We start from the raw sequence: 26,696 nt of genomic DNA, 5'->3' as shown, positions 1-26,696 counted from the left end.
CGGCTACTGATCCGGAGTTCCCGGGTTCGAACCCGACCGCGGCTGCTGCGTTTTTATGGAGGGAAAACGCTAAGGTGCCCGTGTGCTGTGCGATGTCAGTGCACGTTAAAGATCCCCAGGCGGTCGAAACTATTCCGGAGCCCTCCACTACGGCACCTCTCTCTTCCTTTCTTCTTTTTCACTCCCTCCTTTATCCCTTCCCTTACGGCGCGGTTGAGGTGTCCAACGAGATATGAGACAGATACTGCGCCATTTCCTTTCGCCCCAAAACCAATTATAATTATATATTTCCGCTTTTTAGCGCATTCTCCTCCTGTCCAGTTAAAGTTAGGAAGTCATACTGTGAAGTGGTGCACTATTCGATCTTCCTAGTTTCACGTCGCGCAAAGGCCTAGAACGTCACAGCAGAAGTGCTTCATACACTTCACTGTGAAGCCTTAAAAAAGGTGCGGATTGATGTGAAGAGCTTACACATTGAGGGCCGGTCCACTAAAAGAGATGAAAGACGAGACGCTACTGGAGAGGCGTGCCAGTGAAATAAAAGGCGATCCTCACAGCAGACGCAGTTGACGTGGACGCCGATGCGTGCAGCAGTGCGCAGACGGCAGATGCCTGTTCATCTTTTTCGACTGTGCTACAAACGCACGCTTCTGAATCGCATCGCAGAGCCAAGAGGATGCAACTACTGCTGGATACAACTCAAGTACGAAGCGGCAATCACCCCTTAAAGTAGTACCTTCAACCACCTGCGCCGAGCTATCATGACGTCGCGGCCTACCGCATTGCACCAGAGAGTAATGCTTGCAGCGCACCCGATCCAAGTGCGTCCGCTATCGCAAATAGTTCCCAAGAACGCCGTTATTTCCTGCACTTATAAAAATATTCAGTCAACGCATAATGTCCCCACCAGAGTTCAACCTGTAAAACGGCTTGTTTGTGAACAGGACTAGTATGTTAACAAAGAAAAAGCAACGCAACTGTGGATATATGCTTGGCGTTGCAGAAGAGCGCTTTGCAGAGCATTACGATTTGACAGAGTTGAAAAGTACATTTTATTAGTGATAAAGTTTAACTGCCGCGCATTTAATGCTCGGAGTTACTGACACTGAGGGGAGACGGAAGCGCCGACGAGGGCGAGAGACTGAACAGCGTGCTTTTATTTATAAAATATCGCCGGAAAAGTTCCCCGCCGAGGCGTGCCGGTGTGCTTCCAGAATTCGTAAGAAAGGCCGGCCACTCTCGAACTCATCGTTTCGTACTGTGACAGCTTTGTCAAGCTCGCTGTATTCGATGCGTGACATCTTCGCTATCTCTTAACGGTACATATTGTGGCTATTGTTAATGCCCCCGCCTGCAGCATTTCATTGCAGACCCCTGAGCTGGAAAGAATATACAACCGTTGGATCGTCTCTGCATGAAATCGTGGCCGATTTATGTGCTCTAGTTGCGATGACCTACGCTGTTGTGATATGATGTCGGGATTGTCGATTAACAATAATTCATCTGCTTGCACTCCCGCTAAGCTCTTGTGACGTTTGGTAAGGCAAGGCGACAACAGTCACACACGGCCTAATTGTTTGCCGGGGCAAGGGCTTGTTTTGTCTGATAAGAACGCTGCTTATTTACAGACGGTGCTGCTTAATTCCTGCATAATAAAGTTAACGACTGCCAATGTGCGCACGCTATGTCGTGTTAAGTCACAGAATATGAAGCGCATACAGCTCAGCTTCTACACCGAGGAACAGCCCCATATCCCGAAAAGCTTGCCGTGCAAAAAATTTTCTAACATGCTCTGCATATTCTTATTCAGCACAGCCTAAGAGAAAGGTATCCTGAAAATCTAATATGATGGTGATGATGAATTTTAAAGGCCCTAGTTATCTGTGTTCAATGAGCGCGATGGCTCAAAGCGTTTTTCGTCGACACTAGGTGGGGTCAGAGACGCGTTTTTCGAGCATTTCACCCCAAGGAAGCCAAGCACGAGGCCAGGGAAAAACTTGTACTAATTGTATCATGGGTTTGTACCCGGCGGTACTGGGAATCAAACCCACACCTCTCGTGTACGAGGCGGAGGTAATGAAATAAAATATTAAGTATGCCTTCTTCCTCAATAGCTTCTAGCATGTCTCACGTATATGTTCAGAGAAAACCTGAAAACACGAAAACCGGAAGCAGTAGCTGATTCTGAAACCTGTGAGTCAAATAAGGCTCAGTGAGAGTCGAATTAATGTAGCAATTATGTGTTGATGAGCTCTCTCGACCCACCATGCTCCAAACATCGTGTTACGGTGCTGATTAATAAAACTGAATCAACGTGGTCAGTGAGCCCATAAAAGACACTAATGATATTGCAGCGGGTAGACGACGACGACGACATTGAGCGAGTGCACGAGTGGACGAGGAAGAAGACGAGAACTCATCTCTGGCTGTGTTCTGAGTGTCGCCCGTAGCTGTTCATTCGTTTTTGTAAATAACTGTAAATATATTCTTTCCCGCAACATATTTGGTGGAGGTGCGGCTTTCCTCTACGCCTACCGAAGACGGAGCTCCGCAGCGGCCGCCAGCTGACTTCGCTCACCATGACCCAAGACGCCTCCCAGCAAACATCACAATCGGCAATGCCATCGCTCGTTGTTTCTTCCCCTCGTGACCCTGGGACATTTTCTGGCACCGACAACGTTGACGTGGACGACTGGATCAACATGTATGAACGCGTGAGTGCGTACAACCGCTGGGATCCGACTCTTATGCTCGCGAATGTCATCTTCTATCTAAAAGACACCGCCCGCGTCTGGTACGAGACTCACGAAGATGATTTGACCAGCTGGGACGTCTGCAAGCAGAAACTGCGCGAGCTGTTTGGACAGCCGCTCGGCCGAACACTCGCCGCTAAGAGGGACCTTGCATCCAGAGCTCAAACGTCTACGGAATCCTATGTTTCCTACATTCAGGACGTGTTGGCCCTCTGCCACAAAGTTGACAATAACATGCCCGAATCTGACAAAGTGGGTCACGTGTTGAAGGGGATCGCCGACGACGCCTTCAACCTGCTCGTCTGCAAGAACTGCACTACAGTCGACGACATTATTAAGGAATGTCGCCGCTTCGAGGAAGCTAAAAGCAGACGTATTAGTCAGCCGTACACACGCCTCCCCAACACGGCTGCGACTTCCTCATGTGAAGACCTGCTGCACCGGCAAACTCCTGCGCCTCCAGAAAATGTGACCCGCATCATTCGACGCGAACTCGAAGCTATGTCCCCTGCCTCCCTGCCTCTACGTGATGGCGACAACCACTTGCCCACCATCTCGATGGTACAAGCCGTCGTCCGTCAAGAGCTTGCAAACCTTGGTCTCCAGCCCGTCAGCCCTGTGCTTCCTTCATCACCCCCCGACATCACAGCGATTGCTCCTGAACGACCTTCCTACTTCGCTCCACGTCGCCGTAACACTAACGACTGGCGGACACCCGACGACAGACCCATTTGTTTCCTCTGCCACCGCATTGGCCACATCTCCCGTCACTGTCGCAATTATTGGTCTCGTCGTAGCACATACAGTCATCTAAGCTCTCACCGCAACGATGACCAGCCCCGCCACTTCACGCCCCCTCCAGCCCAGCAGAGTGCTACCGTTGGCGGCCAGATTTCCCGCTCCAGCCGCTCTCCGTCCCCCCTGCGTCGGCAGTCTCGTTCGCCCCTACGCCGTCGCTCCTCTCCTGGCCCCTACGGACGCTCGCAAGCGGAAAACTAGACGCTGCAATGTCTGGAGGTGATGCTGCAGTACAGCCCCAGTCCCAAAATCCTCGCTTAGCCCTTCGCGCACACCAAAATTTGCTCGCTATTCATGTCGATGGAGTCCCTGTGAGAGCCCTGATCGACACGGGCGCGCACGTGTCCGTCATGAGTTCCACCCTACGACGCCGCCTCAGAAAGGTACTGACCCCTGCACCCACAGCCGTTCTTCGCGTTGCCGACGGCGGAACGCCTCCTGTGGTTGGACTATGCACAGCCCGTGTGACCATATCCGGCCGCCATACATCCGTTCTATTCTCTGTTCTGGACCAGTGCCCTCATGACGTCATTCTTGGCTTCGACTTCCTGTCTGAGCATTCAGCCCTCATCAACTGCGCCACCAGTGTTGTCCAGCTTGACCTTCCTCTTTCTGCTGAGTCGCCGTCCCCAGTTGTATCTCGTCTTTGTGCTGTCGACTTTGTCCGTCTACCGCCTCAAGCCGCAACTTACATTTCTTTCTCATCTGTTCCCCCTGTCCCTGATGGCCCCTACGTAGTCACTCCGGACCTTGACGTTGCTCTCACGCGAAGTATTGCGCTTGCGCACACTGTATTTGCAATGTCGGCAAACCGTGCGTACCTTCCGGTTCTGAACTTTGGCTCGTCTATCCAACCGCTCCCGCAAGGCACCTCACTCGCCACGCTGTGCCCTGCTGCCGAATGTGTCATATCAGTGGTGGACAGCTGCTTACCTTCCACTCATCAATGCCTGTTGCCTGCGGCAACATCACCAGAGAAACCAACGGATGACTACGCCGACATGATCTGTTCTGACCTACCAGCGATGCAAGCTCACGATCTTAGGTGCCTCTTATCATCTTTTCGCGACATCTTCGACTTTGATGCCCGTGTTTTGACTCGTACCTCTGTGGTGACGCATCGGATAAACACCGGTGATGCCGCTCCTCTCCACAGACGTCCGTACCGCGTGTCCAGCGCTGAACGCACCATCATAAATCAAGAGGTCGATAAGATGCTCGCAAAAGACATCATCGAGCCCTCGTCAAGCCCTTGGGCTTCTCCATTTGTCCTGGTAAAAAAGAAGCACGGCAGCTGGCGCTTCTGCGTTGATTACCGGCACCTAAACCGCATCACAAAAAAAGACGTATATCCTCTCCCGAGGATCGATGATGCATTAGATTGCCTCCACGGCGCCAAATATTTCTCTTCAATTGATCTTCGATCGGGGTACTGGCAAATTGCCGTAGATGAAAAGGACCGTGAAAAGACCGCCTTCGTGACGCCTGATGGCTTATACCAATTCAACCTTTTCCCACGTCCCTCTCCGGTAACAAGTGGATCTCTGTCGCAACTGATTATACGACTCGGTACGCCATCACGCGTGCTTTGCCCACCAGCTGCGCTACCGATGTCGCCGATTTTCTTCTCCAAGACGTAATTCTTCACCATGGCGCCCCTCGTCAACTGCTCACCGACCGCGGTCGTTATTTTCTGTCCAGAGTGATTGATGACATTCTTCGTTCATGTGCCACGCAGCACCAGCTCGCAACAGCTTACCGTCCACAAACCAACGGGCTTACGGAACGGTTCAACCGCACTCTCACCGATATGTTAGCAATGTACGTCTCACCGGACCACCGCGATTGGGACGCAGCCTTGCCTAATGTGACATTTGCATATAACTCTTCACGGCATGACACAACAGGCTATTCCCCTTTCTACCTTTTGTTTGGTAGGCACCCCCTATTGCCTTTGGACACACTCATGCCGCCTTCTTCAGTCCCCACCACTGCTTACGCTCAGGACGCCATCGCCCAGGCCACACTGGCTCGCCAAATAGCCCGTAGTCGGCTCCGTGCCTCTCAAGCTTCCCAGAAGTCCGCCTACGACCGCCGGCACCGGGCCGTCGAATATCACCCCGGATCACTCGTCCTTCTCTGGACGCCGTCGCGCAGCGTCGGTCTCTCCGAGAAGCTCCTTTCTCACTACCGTGGCCCTTACCGTGTGGTGCGCCGAGTCACCGACGTGAACTATGAAATTGCTCCCCTTGCGTCCTCGCCATCGTCCTCTGGCCCCTCTACCGACGTCGTCCATGTATGCCGCCTCAAACCTTATCACGACGCTCCTACGCCACCACTCTAACGCCGAGACGGCGTTTCATCAGCCGGGGGTCCTGCAGCGAGTAGACGACGACGACGACATTGAGCGAGTGAACGAGTGCACGAGGAAGAAGACGAGAACTCATCTCTGGCTGTATTCTGAGTGTCGCCCGTAGCTGTTCATTCGTTTTTGTAAATAACTGTAAATATATTCTTTCCCGCAACAATATGTCAATTTAAAATGGCAGCGCACAGTAAATCTATGTCCAGTACAAATGTCTCCAATAACGCAGAAATTTTTGAATGCTGATCGTTCACTGCCCAAACTATATACACTAATGCAATCGGCTGGTATTGGTATATGAAGTGTAACGTCCCAAACGGATGGCGTAGTGGAGGGCTCCGGATTTTTTCGACCACCTGTTGTTCTTTAGCCCGGGCTTGCATCGCAGAGTACACGGGCACCTTTTGTTTCGCCTCCATCGATACACGGCCGCTGCGGCCGATATCGAACCCGCGTCCTGATGCTCAGTAGCCCAGCGCACTAACCACTGAGCCGCCACGACGGGGCTCAGTGCAGTCTGCACATATATTCTTGACAAAACAAAACTTGCTTCGCCTGTGCGAACTTAGGATGTGCTGGTGTAGTACAACACAAAAGTAATCCCACGCTGTGGGAAACTTGATTCATGACACGCAAGAAATACAAAGGAGCACAGTTATAACAAAGATGCAAACGTTCAGGGACAATCTATCAAAGCAAAAGTATGTGTCTGGTTATGTTTTGCTTTATTATCTACTTATCTATTATCTTATTATCTTAATATGTGTTATGTATTATCTATTCTCTGTTATCTGTTTTCTTTATTATCTATTACATATTATTTATTATCATTATCTTGAAGATCATAACACCGTATTTAAATACCAGCACGGTTTTCGCAAGGGATTTTAATGTGACACTCAGCTCGCCAGATCTGCTAACGAGTTATTTACTTCTTTGGATGCCGGACTTCAATTCGATGCTTTGTTTTTGGATTTTCCGAAGGCATCTGATCGGATTCTCCACCCTAGACTACTTCTCAAGCTATCGCATCTTAATGTTCACCCTCAGGTACTAGCATGGATTAAAGACATCCTTCCATCTCGCGTTCAGTTCACTTAGCTGTTAATGGTTCTAACTCTACAATGAACCATGTCACATCTAGTGTACCCCAAGGGAGTGTGCTAGGTCCCCTGCTCTTTCTGATATTTATTAATGACTTACTAAATTGCATTTCTTTACAAATTAAACTGTTTGCTGACGACTGTGTTGTGTGCCGAACCATTATGTATGACTCTGACCGACAATCTTTGCAAACTGACCTCGATTCTATTAACACTTGGTGCCAGTTGTGGCTTATGACTGTAAATCCCTCTAAGACAAAGCTCGTCTCCTTTACTAGAAAATCTTATCGCATCCCAACCACATACTCTCTTACTGACATAACAGTTCAGGCAACGTCCACTTACAAGTATCTAGGAGTTTACCTTCAATAAGACGTAACCTGGAACTATCATATTAACTTGATTCAAGCAGCTGCTAACCGTTTTCTTGGCCTTTTAAAAAGTAATCTTCGACATGTTCCAGCGTACATGCGTAAACCTTGCTTATATTACATTAATTCGACCTAAAACTGAGTACGCTTCAGCCATATCAGACCCAGGTCAAGTACATCAAAGATAACATCGAATGCCTGCAAAACCGTGCTGCTCGTTTAATTTATTCTGACTACTAACGTTTTATTAACATCACGGCATTAAAATCTCGCGCTGGACTTGAAAACCTTTCCCATCGTCGCAGACTCGCTCGCTTAACTCTTTTCGACAAAATTTACCATCATTCGTTGCTTCACGACAATTTCTTTCAATCATCCTCAGCAGTATTTCTACTCCGTGACCATCCTTTCAAGATCAAACGCAACACATGTCACACTTCAAGTTTTGCCAAATCATTCATACCCAAAACCATTATTGATTGGAACGGGCTGCCTTCCACAATCGCAACTGAAATCAACGCGACATCATTTCATGAACATTCAAAAAATGAAAGCGATGTGTAGTTTTCTTATAGTTCTGTTCTGCTCACAGTAATGTGTTTGAGTTCTTTTTTTCGTTATGTTTATTACGTTTTTTTCATTTGTTCATATTGCGTTTTGTTGTTCCGCCACATTTTCATACTTGCTGACTCTCAGTTATTGCGCTTTTCTTGTTTTGATTTTCGTTCTGTTCCTCATGTAAGATGTTCTTTCGCGTATCTTCATGTTCGAAATTTACCACCCCCTATGTAATACCTTCGTGACGAAGGTCTTTAGGATTATCTTGAAATAAATAAAATAAATAAATCATTGATTAGTTTGCATAATAAGGTTTAGGCATTGAGAAATGCATATTCAGAGGCCGTGGTGGAAGAGGTATAATGCCTTCGGCTGGTGAGTATGGGCTCCAGATTCTGTCGCAGTCATTGAAACGATATTTAAGTGGCATCGAGATGCAAAATCAATCGTGTACGTGGAATGTTGGTGTATTATAATGACCCCAGGTGGTCAAAGTCAATTCCCATTTCAATATGGTCTCCTTCATGGCCACAGTTTGCCGTTAAGACTAAACACCAGAGACAATGACAAATGCTCATTAATGTTTTTCATCCACAAATGGAGTGTGCCTTTGGTGTCATGCTTATTAAGAAGATTGCAGCTGTTCATGCATTCCTTAGCCCAGTATTCACAGTATTTGTTTAAACAATTCGACAGAAACTTCAGCTGGAATGTCGCAGCAAAACATATAAGTTATTTATGATCACCTTGTTGGGTCCCCCATGAGGAATATAAATAATTTGAAGAGTGCAGCTGAAGCGACAACTTATAAGAAGTGATAGGGCAGTCAATTAGGTCAGCATGCATAGTAAATACAAGTTCGAAGTCATTTTGGCGCATACAGCGTGACACAGTAAAAAAAGAAGGAACACCAGGTCATACACAGCGCTCATATTTAAAATATTATTTCAGTGACAGCACGTATAAATACACAGCGGTTCTGATAAATATATAGCAGAAGAAATGAGACAACGAAAACAAAAACTTGTTATGAACACTGTGTTCGTTTTGGCGGTGTCTTTTTTTTTTCATTTTGTAATGCATTACACTTGTTTGGACGGTTTATTTCTTGTTATAATCGGTTACATTTCGGGCCACTGAAATAATTTTTCAGTTTCTAGTAAACGGAGTGCATCGCCATCACAATGGGTTCTTTCTTAATTTTATCATATCGCGCTTTGTGTTTCATGATGCTTCCGAGATAACTGACCTGCCGTAACCAAGTTTAAAAAACTGCTTTTAAGGTGAGTCTGCTTCTTAAATCATCATACGTGGCTATCCTGGAAGCTGTCCGTACCCAGCATACCTATGCACGATAGTCTCTGGCCTTTAACCTGAACTCTGTAACACTTTGTACTTAGAGAACAATTATTTTTTAGTTGGATAGCCGTCCAATGAGGCTTTGTAGCTGCAAAACATATTTACTTGCTGGCATGATTTAAACACTCCATGCGCGAGATTACTAAGCAAATTTTTTGAGCCTGACGACCTCTTCAAAGCGCGTTACTCGATTTCACGCCGTCGTCTGAGTCGGCGGCGCTGTCGGCAGCGCACATTGAAGGTTAGGTTTGGTCTTTTCGGTTTAAACTGAAAAAAAAAAAACGATAAAAGAGTGCGGAACTTAGTTTTTAAATTTCGGTTTCAACCGAAAAAGCTCGGTATTTTTGGCTACAAAGCATAACTGGGTGGCTGTTGAGTATAATTTACACTCAAAGTTGAAAATTAACTAATTAGGGAAGCTAGGCGTGTAATCGGACGGTGGTATTGTTGTATAAGTAGCGCAGTTGTGAGATTTGAGGCATTTTTCTAATTATTAAACGCCTTTGCAGACCGGGAAGCACCACCTCATAGCCGCCTGCTAGCTAAACACTGTTTGTTCACTAATCATCACCCGCTTTGAGCAGTTAGTCGATTAAGTATGTTTATCAGCTGCATCTAGGACACTGACACGAAGCCGTGCATGGTCGTCATGGAAAGTATCATGTTCAGGCTACCACGACAGTTGAGACGCAGTTCCATTGCTGCCATCAGCGCGCAGACCACGTGATGCCCCGCCCTCTCCCTCAACCATGCGCGACAACCCAGGGAAAAGTTGCCAGCCTAGTTCTTAGAAGCAAACTTCCCCTTGCGTTCTTGTCTGCCGGCGGGCTCATTAAAATTTCCTTGCTTTTTTAATGACGAAGCAGTTACTTGATAAGCACACCTTCAAGTGTAAAATAACTAGTAAATTACGTGAATTTCTGGAAAACTAACTTTCCATGCTGACAAAATTGCCGAGATGGACTCTAATTGACTCTTGACCACAGAGAATTGCGACTTCAAATCACCAAAAAAGTCAGTAATTCTTTCGTCGAAAATAATATTCGCCGAAAAAGAAACCGAAACGCATTCCGAAATAAATACCAAAAGAAAGGCGACCGAAGTTTCGATAACTACAAACCGATAAGTCCAACCCGTAATTGTAAGGGAACACGGATCATCAGAAATTCGAGGTGAGTACTCTTCGGGGTGACGGAGGCAGACCGCAAAGGCAAGCCTATTTCGAGGGAGTACAATTCCAAGTACACCTGTACAGGAAACCGAGAATAATCTGCAGAAGGTGCAATGGGCACTCCCACCGCAAGGATGTATGCCTACACTCCAAAAAAAAAAAACGGAGTACGAATACTGCAGCCAAATGGAAGACCCCAGCAAACACGCGTGCAACCAGGTCTGCGCCTTCTGGGGAGGAGAACACACGAACAGCGACCCGATATGCAAGAACAGATACCAGAGACCGCCGGAGAAACTCAAGACGTACGAGGAAAAGAAGGTCGGCTTCGTCGAGAAGAAATGACCACGCATAAAAGACGGGAAAGAATTCCCCCAGCTAAGGACCAAGAGCAACAACAATGGCAGATCCAGGTCGGAAAAGAGCAGAACCAGGCCCAACGGACCGCCAAGCCAAGGCCCAAGTTCAAGACCAGGGGCAGATCGGCGTCCAGAGACCAAGTACCGCAAAGAGGGACCAAGGAGACGAGCGTCAGCAACAACGCCTGTGTAAGTGGACCATCTCAGTCTCTTACTGGTAACTCTAATTTGGCAGAGAAATGCAGCAAGGCTCTCGTCGAGGCAATAACAAAGGTCAGACTGGAAACGGATGAACAAATAAGAGTAATAGCGAATGACAGGGACGAGTGGAAGAAGCAGATGGAGGCAAAAGAGAAAAACTGAGCCCAGACAAACGGAAGAACACCCCGAAACGATTTACCAGAAACTATAAGAAATAATCAGAATACAGTACGCAAAATTGAACAACGTAGCCACAATACGCGACACGAGACTTGCAGCAATTGACCCCGAGTTGAAGGACATAATCACGGTTCTGGGGCCGCTGGGGCAGCGCCTAACGAAGGTAGAAGTAGTTCGAATGCTACAACCAAACGCAGCACCCAAAAGGGACAGGTCGCAAGAGAACACAGAAAACAATAGGATCAAAGTCACACCAGTGAGCACAGGAAACCAGAATGGCTGACACCAATCACAGCATAGCCACCAGCAGAAAAGACACGCTCAGAATCTTGCAGTGCAACTGCAGAGGGTTCAGGAACAAGAAAGACTTTAGCTTGCATATACCAGGCAGCCGTAAAAAGTCTCACGTGATACTTCTTCAGGAAACATCAATAACGCCAAAGATTCCAGGATACGACTCGCACGTCGAGGAAAACTAAAAGCGAGCTGCCACACTCACGAGCAAAACGGTCACAGCGATCAAGCACGACCAGTTAGCCCAAGGCACAAAACATATAAATTAGTAGAGGCCGTTTCCAAAACAAGGAAGGACAGGAGCCTTTTTGTACTCAGTGTATACAGCCCGCCAAGCGACAGGAGAACGCAGTATCTCGACCCACTGATTGAGCAGACTCGGAAGGTAGCAGGAAAAAAACAGGTTAGTTATAGCAGCGAACTTAACGCACCACATTGGATATTGGGATACCCATACAACACCGCGAAAGGAACTCGCCTAGTGGAAGCAGCAGAAAGGGCCAACCTGATGCTATTAATAGACTGCACACCCCGGCAGGACAGGGCAGCAGCGTGAAACGAGACACATGCCCAGACCTCGCTTACGCAACCGGAGAATCAGAGGCGGATCAACACACCTCTCCTTCGGGAGCGACAACTTCATATGCGAAACACTGGTGAACGGAGGAAGACAGCACAGTGCACTACGGAAATCTAAAGTGGCGTACTGGCACACATTCAGAAAATACACAAAGGAGCACAGTGTTGTGAAGATAACACAGTGGACACATCAGATTCGAGCCAAACACAAAAAGCACCATAAAACGATCTGGGTCCAAGACCATGCACAGGAGGTCGACCGACACCTGCTCAACTTATGGGAAGCTAGGAGGGGACTGATCAAGCGTTTGAAAAAATAAAAACAGAAATGCAACAGGAAACTAAAAATTCGGATCACCCAACTCAACGACAAAATTCAGAGCTACGCGCAAACAGTGGCCAGCTACAAATGGAACCAAGTTTGCAACGAACTGAACGTGAAACTAGGCAATGCAAAGAGCTGAAAACTAACCAGGCACCTAATTGACCCGAGCAAAACCAAGAGCGAAAACGGCAAGGCAATGAAGAGGATGCTTCCCCTGAACCATTCGACAGACTAGGAGATCGCGGATCAGTTCTGGGTCAGGTACATCGGCTAGCCAGAAGAAAGAATCGACATCCCTCAGGAATACACGGGAACCCCCAACACAGAACTGGACGCTGACATTACAGCAACGGAAGTGTACGCCGCGGCAAGGTCCTTTGTCAAAAACATGACACCCGGCAGAGAACAGGTCACCAACGCAGCCATAGGGAACCTGAGCGACCAGAAGATGGAAGAAATAACGAAATTCTTCAATCAAATCCGGTACAGGGGAAAAGTACCAAAAAATGGGAACACGCAGGGGTCATAACTATTTCCAGACATGGGAAGAATCTCGACCTGAACAACTTAAGGGCAGTCTCGCTTATATTCTGCGTAGGTACATGATTAAAAAAAATCATGAATTGCAGGCTCACAGACTACCTGGAAATCGAAAAACAACTGTCAGACACGATGTTCGGCTTTAGAAGGAATCTATCAACACAGGACGTGATGCTACAAAACAAACACTACATCTTGGACAGAATATCGTCCAAAAAAGAAAAAAAAGAGGATGTCATCCTCGTAGTGTACTTAGAGGGTGAGTTCGATTATATTAGTCACCAAGCAATTTTCAATGACCTAACGAAAACCAGGTGCGGAGAAAGAACCTACAATTACGTCAGGGACTTTCTCAGGGACAGGACAGCAACGATAAGTGTTGGCGGCATCAAGAGCAAAGGGCAACGGCCGTGAAAGGAAACCCACAGGGATCTATCATCTCACCCTTCTCTTTAACGTAACCACGATACAGACAGTGAGGAAGCTGGAAAGCATACCTGGAATCCGTCACACTCTTTACGCCGATTATATTACGGTCTGGATTGGCGGGAGAAAAGGAGGACAAATTGAAGATGGTCCTGGAAGCCACTGGAAAAATTGCAAGAAGAAACTTCACGGAATGCGCACCTAAGAAAACTGAGTACATCAGGATTCACAAGAAAAATTTCAAGGCCGAACAGATTCAGATCCGGCTTCACAAATAAGAAATCAGAGAAGTAAAAATCTTGAGGATACTAGGTATGCGGCTGCACAGCCACGGGGAAAGCACACAATCAAACTACTGACCCAGACAACCGGCCATGTCTAAGGCAAAATCAGAAGAATAGTAAACAGGAACGGAGGGCGAAAGGAAAAGGACGCGATCAGAGTAGTATCGCCGATGATAATACCCCGATGGACCTACAGCCTCCCGTACCACAACGTCACCAAAACGGAAGCACAGAAAATTGATGCGCAGTTCCGAAAGGCATATAAATAGCGGTAGGATTACCAAGCCATACATCGAACGAAGCCTTCATGGGAATGGACACTTCGGCCACGTACGAACACAGAGAGGCCTTCCTCGTTAGCCAGGAGCGGAGAGTAGAACAATGTCGGACCGCCAGGCACCTGCTTAAAAACATGGACGCTCCATGCTGGAAAAATTGCAGCGCAGCAGTAACAAATACGAGACGAGAAGGACGCAAACACAAGCGCTGACTAACAACTGCGTTTTATTGCTCTGAGCCAGCCTATATAAGAACTAGGTACAAAACAACAAAACAGAAACCAACACATCACCTCACGCATTCGTGGCACGATTATCGGAATTGTCTCCCGTTCCTCCAATCTTTCGTCCTATCATTGGCGTTCAGAAATGACATTTCTTTTTCACTAAGGCACACAGAGGGGTTGCTGACACACTTATCTGCGCATTTTGATATCGCCAGAGCTTTGCTATCAACCTCGTGGTGGTGTCCCGACACTTACGAAGTCCTCCCGTATTCCTCAGCGCACTCAAAGCTTGTGAAGAGGGCCATTGTGAAGTCGTGCTTTGTGAGCGCTCTTGAGAAAACATGTGGGCACCGTAAAGAGGAAGCCTTTCGAAGCCAAGTGGGTCGTCTTGAGCAAGCCGGATATCCAGCGCATCTCCTAATTGCTGTTGCAGAGGGCATACTGAAACAATCGCGAAATGGGCCCACCACAAATGAACGTCGAACAAAGGCAGCTGTGATACCATACCTACATGCAGTATCACACAAACTGAAAAGGATAGGAAACAGAGCGGGAATTGATATTTTCTTCTCGGCCCCGAAGAAACTGCATCAGTTGTGCAGAGGAGTAAATTCTGACACCGAACGTGAGCCCGACTGCATGACGAGGCACCGTCCGCGTCTCGTCGATTGCGAAAAAGATGTCGTATATTCAATTCCCCTGTCGTGCGGCAGCATCTATATAGGCCAAACAGGGAGATGTCTGAACACAAGGCTACAAGAGCACAAAAGGAACCTAAGGGACCCAAACTCAGGGGAACTCGCCTTACACTGTAGCCAGTGCAAAGGCTGCACCCCTGCCCTTGAAAGCACAGTTATTCTTCGTAAGTGTCGGGACACCACCACGAGGTTGATAGCAGAAGCTCTGGCGATATCAAAATGCGCAGATAAGTGTGTCAGCAACCCCTCTGTGTGCCTTAGTGAAAAAGAAATGTCATTTCTGAACGCCAATGATAGGACGAAAGATTGGAGGAACGGGAGACAATTCCGATAATCGTGCCACGAATGCGTGAGGTGATGTGTTGGTTTCTGTTTTGTTGTTTTGTACCTAGTTCTTATATAGGCTGGCTCAGAGCAATAAAACGCAGTTGTTAGTCAGCGCTTGTGTTTGCGTCCTTCTCGTCTCGTATTTGTTACTGCTGCGCTGCAATTTTTCCAGTATGCAGAACCAACTAGCCAGTCACTATGTTTTACGCTCCATGAACGAGAAAAGTAATCCCCCCTAGAAACACTCACCTCTGAAATCTGAACGGAATACAAGGTTTCTCGAATACCAAAAAACATGGACCCCCTACAAAACAGCGAAAGATGATGAGCGAGAGGTCGCCATATACAAAACAACACCGTCAGAAGCAACAACGACACACTCTACATCGACGCCAGCAACTCCCAGGGGAGGAAAGCGGCGGTAGCCACCGCTGTGGACCACAACGGAAGAGAGGTGACCAACTCATCTGTCAAGAGCAATGAGTGCACAGAGGACGAAGAGGAAATCGCTATCGCCCTTGCAGTTTAACTCGCCAACAACTTAGGAAGGAAACACAATATTCAGTGATTCCGAAAAGTCATGCAAGCCTTCCTCCTAGGGCGAGTATGCAAGCAGGCACACCGCATAATGGAGGAAAAAAAAGATCGGCAGCCTGAACCGCTCAATGCCCTGGATATCGGCACACGAAGGAATTGACACAACGAGACATCCAGCAGGGCAGCCCGTGGGCATACTTTCAGGGCACCTGCACCCGCTGCCCAAGAGTCGTAAGCTTCGAAGTATGTGTTGGTATGACTGACCGTGTCAGCAATGTCTTATGACTCAGCACTGACGACAAACAAAAGCTGTTAGGGCTCAGTTCTTGATATTGATTTGCATGTGTAGGTTCATTCTATGTGTTCATGCTGCTGGTCGTTCTAGCTGACTTCAGATTCACAAGTTCACACGCCATACAGGTGACAATAACAAAGAGGGCAGACAATGCGTCTAGTAGCGCTGCTACGTTGGTTATTTCGCACCCATGTATCTGGTTTGGCGAACAATATGCACGTTTATATATTTTCAGACTTGCGCCGCCGCGGTGGCTCAGTGATTGTGGCGCTAGGCTGCCGACCCGAAAGACGGTGGTTCAATACAGTCCTCGGCGGTCGCATTCCGATGGAGGCGAGATGCTAGAGGCGCGTGTGCTGTGCGGTGTCAGTGAACTTTAAAGAACCCCAGCTAGCAGAAATTTCCGGAGCACTTCACTACGGCGTCCCTCACAGCCTGAGCCGCTTTGGGGCGTTAAAACCCCAAAACAAAATCAAAATAAACCTTTTCAGACTTGGATTAGCGGTTTAAGGAGTAACCCATTGCCGGCAGAAGCTTCAGGTTGTTGTAATTTAGTTTCGTGCTGTATTTTATTGTTGAACAAGCACTGCTGCAGTTGCCCTCAACATTTATCTCCACGTGGTGAATGCTAACCTTTAATGTCGTGGCATAATAGCACACCTTACTAGTGATTCACAGTTGAGACATGGACGCTCAGTTTGCCATTCTCATTAAAAGCCTGCAAATATTCTTCTTCAATAAAATCTAAGACTTCATTCAGATTTCATGCACACGTATAGTCTAATTTCATAAAGCAGCTTTTCTGCGAATTAGTTATTACCACAGAACTCGCATACAATAAACACTTGCGAGCAAGCACGCATAAACGCAGTTAAAGCTCAGCGCATTACCGAGTCCCGTGACAAACGGCATCCAGGAATAAGCATTAGTTGGAACGAATTCAATGCCGAAAATGTCAAAACCGGCCTGCGCCTTTTCGGCTCATTTCGACCATCACTAAATCCAGGGATCGTATTCTGCAACGCTCCATTAGAAGCAGCTGGTAGGAAACCAAGCAGCCAATCAATGACACTGTCCGTCTGGTCGGGGCGCCGCCGCTGGCCAGCGTCGTTCCGTCGCACCACGTTCGGCTGGGCCACACGGATCACGCTGCGCCTGTTAGTGGCACATACGACGCCCAGTTTCTTAGCCGAGGCTGAATTGGCGACAAAGATCTTCAGGCGTGTCAAACGTGTCGTCGTGTTCTGTCACTTAATTGTGGGCGTCGGCGTCGGTTGTTCGTTGCGCGACGGGCTCAAAACGCGTTTATTCAAGCAGGGAGCATCATGGCCATGCTCCTGTCAGGACCAGCGTTACGTCTGCTCTGACGCCCTACGGCAGTAAGAGCAGCGATCAACGGGAGAGGACAAAATGAAATGGAAAGGAAATGCATCGTTACAGGATACGACCCCAGGAAACCAAGGAGAAGGTGGCCCAAGAAAGTCGTCATGAAAATAGAGCGCCTTAAAAGAAAGACCTGATCGCAATTTTGCGAATGGCGAGGTTTAACGTCCTGAAGCGACACATGCTCCATGCGGGACGCCGTAGTGGAGGGCTCCGGGTTAATTTAGGCCACCTTGTGTTTTGTAACGTTCGCTGACATGGCAAAGCACCCTGGTGACGTTTGCATTTCGCCTCAATCGAAACGTGGCTCCCGCGTTTCGATGGAGGCGAAACGTGGGCCCATCGAAACCTTGGCCCTCGGGCAGAGCAGCCGAACGTCCTGATCAGTGGGATGCTACTGCAATATGTACGAATACAGTTGTGCCCGGCACATACCGGGGACAAAAAGCTCGGCTCATGCTTCAAACAGAAATGCGAGCGCGGCTGCAATGTTAACAATACATCCTTCCTTCAACCTCATACCCCCCCCCCCCCCCCACCCCCCTCGTTTTTTCTCCGGTTGCTATTCACAACTGTGATACCGAAAATTTCTTGGCACAAAAACCGAGAACAAAACTGGTTGTTATCGCAGACACCTGGTGCTGTGGCTGGAGAGACACAAGAAGAGGCGAAAGTAGCATCTAGTTTTTACTGACGCAGTGGACGTGAGACCTACGAGAGAGACGAAACGGCAGCGCGAGCAACACACGCACGCACACACTCACGCACGCTCATGCGAGCACGCAAGAACACTTAAAAGTTCACGCACAAGACACAAAACATCCGTAAATGACAATGACGACAGCTCTGTTAAGCACACACCGTTTGCAATCACCAATGAACGGTACCAATACATAGTTTTCACAGACGTCAAGCACGTCATAGCGACCATCATTTTTGGAACCAGGAATCGCAGCGAAAACCAGGGAGTTTTGTAACCAGCTTATCACCAACCCGTTACTGCGTGCACAGTGGCAGCTAACTTCAGTACCCAAATATGGCGCCCGTGACGTCACGTGAAAACTGTCCCCCGACAGCTCCGAACGGTGACGCAGTAGCGAAACGCTGCAGCGATAGTTTTCACCGAGCGCGTTTAAAAACCTACAACAGTCCGCGAAGTGTGCGAAAGAGACGACAGTGACATCTTTTTACCGAATTCCAGCTTGGGATATGAGTGAATAGCACTAACCTCAGACTATGAGCACAAGCTGGCTGACGATGGTGAGGTGCACGCATCGGCTGGGGTGCCCCGTAGCGTTTCTCAATATTGCCTGCAGGGAAGGCAGGCGGCAGTGTACTTCATCCACCATGAAGAGGCGCTGAAGTGGCGGGAAGAGGAGGTCCTGTATTTGGGTTGTCTGCTGTTGGGCATAGAATGTGAATTCAGCCATAATGATACAACTTTTCTCGCGGAAAACCTCGAAAAAATGCTGTGAAACACTCATACCAGCCTAACGCTTGTGTTAAATTTATTCAAGAATTGAAAACAGCACTACTAAAATAATTTCATCTGAGCGCTGCGGCGCAGCTGCCGATTCAGAGGCAAAATCCACGTTTTCAGCCCAACCCTAGCAAAGTCAAAAAAGGAACCTCCTATTGCCGGCATTCTCGCGAAGGGGGAAGTGCTTTTTAAGAAACTCACATAGACGGTGGCTTTATCTTTAGGTAATATTCAGTAACTGTATGGGGTGCGAGGCTGCACCGGACGCCGCCGCCGCCGATGTGTGGCCCGCAAGTCCGCAGTGAGGAGCCTGTAGCCGACCACCGGCTGTGCGTGTGCTCGGAGCGCGCGTAGTTGCACCTGGTCTGTGCGGTAATTAGCTTCGTCCGCTTCGACTACATAGTACTGAGTTGCTTTTTTGCCTGCCAGAATGTGACAGGTTCCCGTTACGGGACACCAAAACACAACGGCTGCCCCGTGCATTGTATATATATATATATATATATATATATATATATATATATATATATATATATATATATATATATATATATATATATATATATATATATACACACATATATATATATATGTATATATATATATATATATATATATATATATATATATATATATATATATATATATATATATATATATATATATATATATATATATATATGCCTTTATATATATAGATGCCTTTAAATCTTACTAAGTGCAAATCGTTGTCCTTCACTCACAAACACACCTTGACGAATCACACTTACAGCATTTCATCAGTCCCTATAACCGTTGCAAAATCTTACAAATATCTAGGTGTACATCTCACATCAACACTTTCTTGGGTCACCCACATTAGAACCATTTGCTCCGACACTTCACGCACACTTGGCTACCTGAGAAGGAATCTGAAATCTGCATCCCCTAACATAAAACAACTCGTGTATGAAACATTTGTGCGGCCAAAATTAGAGTATGCATCATCCATCTGGCACCCATGGCAATCGTATCTCACCATCGAATTGGAATCGATTCAAAATCGTGCAGCTCGGTTCATCACTTCATGTTACTCTAGAGAAGCCAGTGTCACCGCCCTCAAGCAGTCCCTCCGTCTCTCAACACTGGAATCACGCCGCGTCGTTTCCCGCCTATGCTTACTTCATACATTTTATCATAACACAAGATCACGGCACGCTCTATTAACCGCCCCACTACGAACGTCCTCCCGGCTTAGTCACGGTAACCCGATAGCACGCATCAGTGGCCACACGTCAGCTTACAACAACTCATTCTTCCCCAACGCAATAGCACTATGGAATTCACTGCCTAACGACATCGCTGCATGCACTGATCACAAAACATTCCGCGAGAAAATAAAAATTCACCTCACATAAATCTTGATCACTTCTTTGCTCTTTTGTAGCGAGTATTGCTTGACATATCTTTGTTAAATGATGTATCACTTGCTGGAAAACCCTGATATGACTACAACCCCTTTTATGTTTGTTTGTATGTTTGTTCTTTTTATTGTTATGCATGTTCCCATCATCGCCGTTGGAAACCAATATGCCCCCCCTTATGTAATGCCTTCGGGCCTTTAAGGGATCAATAAATGAAATGAAATATATATGAAGCGTCTCGCGTATCGCGGAAGCGCGATGAAGCGTCTCGCGGAACAAAAGAAAAATATGGTGTGGGCGTGTTCATGCTCAATTCGGCCCGATATTAGACGCTAGACGCAGCCATAGGATATCATCTAAAGTTTAACCACAAGAATTTACAACCCTTAACATCAAGGATTTCCAGTTTCCTGGAATAAAGTGTTTAGAATTTGGGACGGTTAGTAAAAGTTGGCTAAAAATCAGGTTTGCAGAGTCCCTACTTTTTCTAGAGTTATTTGGACTGCTGACGCGAAGAAAAGTTAATTTGAGGAGTTCCGTTGCGTGGTGCAACATACCATATGTTAAGTAAAACCATCGACTAATAGGTTATTTGTCCCATGGATAAATTTCCTGATATACTCTTCTAATTCCTTTCATACAGGGGAAGCTCTATGGACAATTTTTGCATGAAGAGCAGCATAAGAGGCTACAGGAGTTATTCGCACAATCCACTCCTTTCCATAAAACAAAACCGACGATCAGTGCAGATACTTTTTTCTGTAGAAAATAGAGCATCCGCCTTTTTTATTAATTTCGCCATGCTTTTATATGACATCGTCAGAGAAAGTTTACAGCACGCCGCTGTATAGACAAGCATTTATTTCGGCGCAGTCAGCCAATGGCTTTAAAATTCCGGGAGATGCATGCTCCATCTAATAGTAACAAGCCAGAGCGGGTCTGTGGCGATGCAGGGTCGCAATTATCGCAGCAAGAATTTACAATCCAAGCAGGATCCCAAATCTACAGTCGATCGATCGCTGAACCCATCTGTCCGCCCTCTCACGTATTCTCCGTCAAAGCCTATTCAATTTCAAACCTGACCTGCTTTTAACTTTTTCGGCGCCCTACTGCACTGAGCAGAACTTCATTATTCACTGGTTTGTTAAATTCAGAAATCACTGCACGCGCCGTATTGTTTCTTTGAGCTCAATCAAATGCGGCAAAAGATAGAAGGTCCCACACAATTTGTGACCTTGCTTTTGCGCCATTAAACTCTATATAGATAACATATCAACAACAATTTGTGACCTTCTTTTGCTAACATTTTTGCGAATTATTTTGGCCGCAAAATAAAGATTGTTTCCTTGCTCCCAAAGGACCACCGCTGTTACTCGAGCCAATCTCAATACGAATATTTAATGTTGATAATTATAGTACATTTTCGTCTTTCTTAAGCTCGGACCGACGCGTTATTCATAGCACAGCGAATGCACTGCTCTCTTGCATGACTTCATTGAAATAAGCAGCTCTGAAAGAAAATAATTTCCTTTTGATTTAATTTATGATCTTTCGCTTCAAGTATTCGCACCGCAGTTATCACAATCTCTTACAGCAGCCGCGAAATTGTCATTCGATCAAGGGCGCAAACAGATGAAACAAGAACTATGTAAAGAGCTGCGTACAGTAGCTTGAAAGCCAAACACGGCACAAATACGTTTCAAAGAACTGTCCAGCGTGTGCGAGCTTTAGCCATTCGTTACTCCGTAGTGCGCGTTACGCGTGCAGACCGAGCTACGCGCTAAGCTAACAGTGAGCGATAGAATATTTCAATTTGTTTGCAGGATATGTCATTTGCACATACTAAAATTCGCCGGGACTTCAGAATTCTTTTACGACAAACATATAAGGCACTGCTAGAAGTTGCTAAGCACGAGAGCATCGCGTAAGACGAACGAAATCCTCGCGGCGTAGATGGGAGCTGGCACGCAGAGGCGTCCCATTGCCGACAGCAGCGCCACCCCATTGTCAAGAACTGGTATTCACTCTCCGGCTCTCCGATGCTCGCACCTCCATACCTCCATAGACGGGCGAACGCAACCAGCGGAGGCGTTCCATGAGCACCGTGAGCACTCTGGGCGCGGAGGAAGACTCATAATTTAGTGTGGAAGCTCTACTTCACTAGAAAAACCCGGGGTATGTGTAAAGCCGCCCCCCCCCCCCCCCCTACTCCTTCTCCCCGCACGCAGCTGCCGATCGCGGCTGACGAGAAGGCCTTGCATGTAGTTGCCTTTGAGGTGGTGTTGCCTCAAGTGCTTTCGCAAGTTCTACTCGGTTTAACTACGTTAAAACTCTACCATTTTTTTTCGCCACCACCACGACGTCGTGACATTGCCCCATCGTTGCTGGCTGGAAGGCGCCCTTTGAGGGGCCATTTCCCCATTCGTTCTGGGGTTATATCCTGATCTGTACGTAACGCGTTACAAGTAATTGATTACTTGTAATACATTACAGTTCTTTCAAATTTTGTAGCGCATTGATTAGTTTTAGTAAAGCGTAACATTCTCGGTAATTCCTTTTTTTCAGTAATTGGTTACTTGTAATCTGTTGCATTTTTTTTTTGCGAACAAAGAGCTGTAACCCAATGGTGTACCTTTAAGAACCTGAACTCGGTGGAAAACAATAGTGTTGCACGGCGGCCGAGCTGCGGAGAAGCCGAGCGCGCGAGGATATCCGCGCATGAAAGCCGAAGTTGCCTGCATTTCACTAGCCCTGTGTACTCGCTTCGCCTTTCACCACGACAGCATAGCAGAATGTCATGTTTAGGGAGCTTCTGCTTTGTCCCCTCAGAAAGCGAACAAGAGCGAAGCGTGCTGCTTTGCGTAACTTTAAAGGGATGCGCAAGGTCTTCGTATGTTTAAGCAACGCACTTCCATAAAAACAACTGCAGGTGAAATTACCAACGTATATTCTAAAACGGACTATATATAAAGCAAGCCGCACCAGTTGACTCTTGTCTGTGTATAATTGTGCTATGTTAATAAAAGATGGACGGCAATCTATTATTTCCTAATAGTAATCTTAAAAGTAATATATTACTTCTCTAATTCTTTACCTATTTTTCATGAGCTGCAATTACCACTGAAGTTACTTACATTTACATGAAGCAATCGTAATTTTAACTGGTTACTTGTTATCTGCAACATGTACAAGACTGTTTGTTAACCGACTTTTTATAGATACTATCATCAAGATGTTCACCGTCGTCGTTGGGATGCTGCCGCATTCCGCACACAAGCCGCTCGTGTCTCACGTAATGGAAGCCGCATTGCGACATTGCTCCATTTGATCACGTAACCGGACCGCGAGCTTCTTCAACTATTACGGTATTCCGAGCGCTTCGCAAGCTGTGATCCTTTGAAGGCTTTGGAAGTTCACCGAAATAAAGACAAACTTCTTTGAGAAGCCAGCAAAGAATGAAGGGAAGGGCCACAGCCAAACTGCAAACCCTTCCGAAGGAAACCTTTAAAGGTGCTTTAAGCAGCGATAGGACTTCTGTGCAAAGTGGGCGGAAACACCGTAGGCCTTCTTGAAAAGTCCACAAGAACTCGATGATTTAAAGTCGCTCATATTTTCTTGTTTGTTTCGGTCTTGGACTGAAACCTCTCCCGTTGTGAACAGACATTGCATGTGGGGAAGCGAAGGACTGCATTATGCTCATCCTACTTAATTTTGACTGCGTCTTTGCTTTGAAAAGTCACTTCTTTATTCGGTTGTATTACACAGCCGCCTGATCATGCTCCATGAAACGGTGAATGCTGGCTGAGTTAGGGAAGAAAAAACACCGGAGTTTTGGCTTTAGTGATTGGCGAATGCACACCGCTTAGCTTAGAGATACTTGGCTCAACTAAAAAAGAAAAAAAAGCTGTTGGCAAGCACTGTCTGTGTGAACTGCATGAGTAGTAGTTTGACACAATCGCGCACTCAAACCCCAATTCAATATCCGCCTTAAGGGACTAACGACACCAATTTTTTGCTTGCGTGTTTTCTTCTTTGAAATGATAGGTTAGAGATTTTATAGGTAAATCATTCAGTGGCGTTCCTCAGCGAACGCTAAATAATTTATAATTAAATTTCGTCTATGGTTCTTCTCGGTTTCGCATTGAACAATCGAACGATGGCTGTTACGTGAAAGGTGGATTTAGGTTACGTGAGGCATCAAAAAAGAAACTGCAATATAATTGCTGATAGGGAGTTTGAATTCACTACAACGCTTAAGCGAACCTACTTCAAAAACCGGAATGACCACAAACAACCTATCAACGATTACATTCGATTTTTTTTATGCATCTCGTGACTTAAAGCCACCCTTTATGCCACGCTCATCGTCAGATCGTTCAAAGCAAAACAGAAACAGAGTGAGACAAAAGTCATATATAAATTCTTTAGCGGTCGTTGGGGAATACCACCGTGTCATCCATGTATTCTAATGTCTTATGCGTCATCGCCGAAAAGAAAACACCCCTATACAAAATTAGGTGTCTTTAGAAGTTTTTCTCATTGGCGCCGCCATGTTGGAGAAGTAGTGCCACCTAGTTACTGCTCCGACCATGACTGCGTTACGGGCACGAGTGGCTTGCTACAGCTGCGTTTGGCTGAGCATGAGCGATTGCTGGCTGCGCTGTGCAATCGTTTTTTTTTTAGCGTTTTTATCCTGGTCGACAGCTTTTTTAAGGAGACAATTAATCTGACTTGTCTTTTGCAGCTGTACTAACCGTTATTTCGCACTGATGACGCTGGCCCGGAGTGCCTGTGCGCACGGCAAATGTGCGTCGGACAAGCAGCTAGGGCGCGGCGTAAATGAACTACGCGGCTGGAAAGATGTTGTTTGCAGTGGTGAAAAACAGAAATTGCCATTAGATGTCGATCTAGTCGTACTTTGACAGCCTTGATTCCGGTGCGCAGCGGGTATACAATCAACAATGCGGAATATACTCGAAAAACGCTCTTCTTGAAAATACTCGTGGGCAATTTTTTATTGTAACGTCTAATCTGCACTCAGCTGGCTCTTAACGCGGTTTGCATTCTTGTTATTTCTCCTTTCGCTGATAGATACGGGAACGACGAAATAATCACCTGCTGGCGATTATTGCAGATAAGGAAGGTTGAAATCTTTAACATCGTCAGAAAAAGAGACCCCCCCAGCGCGAGCCGAGACTGGCATAGTGTACCGGTCTCGACAACAGCTATAGAGCTTCGTTAGGTGGCGCTCTCATGCAGTACGCGATAGTGACTCTAGTGCGCAGCATAAGGTGCGGAATGGCTTGGCACGGCACACTCTTGGAGGGGGTCTCTTAATTTTGTTCCCGATAGTACATCACCCTCCTGAAATCTCCTGCTGAAGACATATACAAGTGCGGCCACAATAATACGGAGCACGCTTCACGTTGAAATTTTTCTCACGCGTGCCGCACAGAAAATACGAATGTTTCTTGAGGTGGCCCACCGGCGTTTGTTAGCATGAGTATTAGAGATTTCCTAATTTTCGCTAGGTTAGTCCGAGAGGGTTTTTATCTCCGAAGCCTGCTTCGTATTATTATGGTCGTGATTTTAAAGCTAAAATTCGCCGCGTCCGCATGAACAACCACTTTGTGCTTAATCGAAAAGGATATGTTGTGAGCAAAAGCGCCATGAAATTTTCTTTGCACATTAGTAATTAACGTTCCCAGCATACTATCGCTTGGGACAGGAAACATTCAGATGAAGCACGACGCGTATTTCTTTAATACGCGACTAAGCGGCACTGCATGAATAAAACGACCAGATATCAAAGCGGCCAAGCCGAGACTGTTAGCGTAGAGCGCATTTCGTTTTTTTTTGTATTTTCTTAAAATTAAATAGGCGGGCCATATTTTGCTGAAGGTTCATCTGGAGCTCATATGTACACTCAATTGAGAATTAAGCTTTATTAAGAAGCGCACAAAGTGCTAGAAAATAAGGGGTTTCCAAGCACAGCTCATCGACTGTAAACCTAAACTAGTCCAAATAGGAGTATAAATGGTTGCAGTCCGCTTTTAAACTCCTTGTCATAAAATAGCGCAAGCAGCAGTAAGAGGCGAAAATGAGGATTTTTACTGCCTTCACAAAACCGAGGAGTAAAATAGAGCGTTAAGGTGATTCTACTACTTTTGCGAATAGAAGTACGTCGGCTTGAATACTCCTTGAAACACTAAATGATTTTAAAAACTCCTTTCTTTGTATCTGCGCTCCTTCTGGTGGCAGCTGCTGGTTCACCCCGCTTGCAAGCATAGAGTTAGTATACTAACTGGTAATATGACGACGCCGGATTCCTCGTCGCTGCTTGCTCGCTTCTGGCATGTGTTCTTGCTGCTTCACGCACGTTTGTCATGATACAAGACACCT

The 26,696-nt window shown here is 46.6% G+C and overlaps 1 long non-coding RNA gene across 1 annotated transcript in view; it reads right to left on the bottom strand.

Moving 5' to 3' along the window:
* Positions 1 to 26,696, bottom strand: part of LOC144114538 (uncharacterized) — a 68,945-nt gene that overhangs the window by 21,116 nt on the left and 21,133 nt on the right. The window contains exon 2 of the long non-coding RNA XR_013311049.1: positions 18,640 to 18,811. This is a non-coding gene — a long non-coding RNA (uncharacterized LOC144114538). The remainder of the gene's footprint in view (positions 1 to 18,639; positions 18,812 to 26,696) is intronic.

This window comes from Amblyomma americanum, chromosome 1 (genome assembly GCF_052857255.1).
Source record: "Amblyomma americanum isolate KBUSLIRL-KWMA chromosome 1, ASM5285725v1, whole genome shotgun sequence".
NCBI classification, from domain to species: Eukaryota; Metazoa; Arthropoda; class Arachnida; order Ixodida; family Ixodidae; genus Amblyomma; species Amblyomma americanum.
Note: the sequence above shows the minus strand (reverse complement) of the source record. Positions and strands in the feature narration are given on the sequence as shown.